This window comes from Cynoglossus semilaevis, chromosome W, assembly GCF_000523025.1.
Source record: "Cynoglossus semilaevis isolate Cse_v1.0 chromosome W, Cse_v1.0, whole genome shotgun sequence".
In the NCBI taxonomy this organism is placed as follows: domain Eukaryota; kingdom Metazoa; phylum Chordata; class Actinopteri; order Pleuronectiformes; family Cynoglossidae; genus Cynoglossus; species Cynoglossus semilaevis.
The window spans coordinates 16,368,190-16,369,404 of NC_024327.1; positions in this window are offsets into that span (position 1 = coordinate 16,368,190).

Here is a 1,215-nt window from a genome sequence, read left to right on the forward strand (position 1 = left end):
GCGGTTGATGATGGATGGATGGATCTTTTTTTTTTCTTTATTTAAATTTCTGACAACCAACTTTATTGTCCCGTTTTTTTTTTCCCAAAAAGAACAGGACCTCACATTTTAATCGCACTTTTCTCAGGTCTCTAATGCATTGTTTTCCAAAGCCTCTTCAACCATCTCTTGCGACCCTCAGGCATGCCGCAAGAGGCTCTTCAGGCCTTTGATGTCACCTCAATATTGAACATGTTGGTGTGAACGTAGACCCCAGAGCTAACGTTAGCGACGACAGCCCTGCTACAGGCTGACGCTGTAGCCCTGACCACTGTAGAACAGATATTCAGAGCCAAGAAAGTCTTAAAAGGTTTAATATTATAACAGTTGAAAATATACAGATAAATATAAATGAAATATGAACTTTTTTATTTGAGTTTATGCAGATGTCTATTTATTGATTCTGTCTTCAATGTAAAATTTAAATATGGCTATTTAATAAATGTGATTACCGTATTTTTCCGACCATAAGGCGCACCGCATTAAAAGGCGCAATATCAATGAACGGGAATATTTTCATACATAAGGCGCACCGGGTTATAAGGCGCATTAAGCGAAACAAAACAGTCACCGAAACAATTAACCGGAACAACCAAGCTGTCATGTCTGTCTGTTTCTGTGTTTTCCTGTGTTCTTTGTGGGGTAATCATGGGATCACACTCACCTGTTGTTAATTAGCTTCACTTGTGTCACCCGGTGTTCCCTGTGTATATATACCCCTCTCCCTCACTCTGTCGGGGTTGGATCAGTGTGATTGTGATTGTGATTGTGATTGTGATTGTGATTGTGATTGTGATTGTGATTGTGATTGTGATTGTGATTGTGATTGTGATTGTGATTGTGATTGTGATTGTGATTGTGATTGTGATTGTGATTGTGATTGTGATTGTGATTGTGATTGTGATTGTGATTGTGATTGTGATTGTGATTGTGATTGTGAGAGTCTCTCCAGTACTGCATTTGGGTCCTGCCTGCTCCCTGCGATGCTCGCACATGACACAAGCATGCCCAGATCACTCTCGTCATTATCTGAGTCAGTCTCGTTGCTGTTAATTAGTTGTTCAGTGATGATTCTGGCCTTTGTGAAAGCTTGGACGACATTTGAGACTGATACCTTAGTCCAGGCATCCACGATCCATTGGCAGATAATAGGCGTAACTCGCCCGGCGTTGCCTC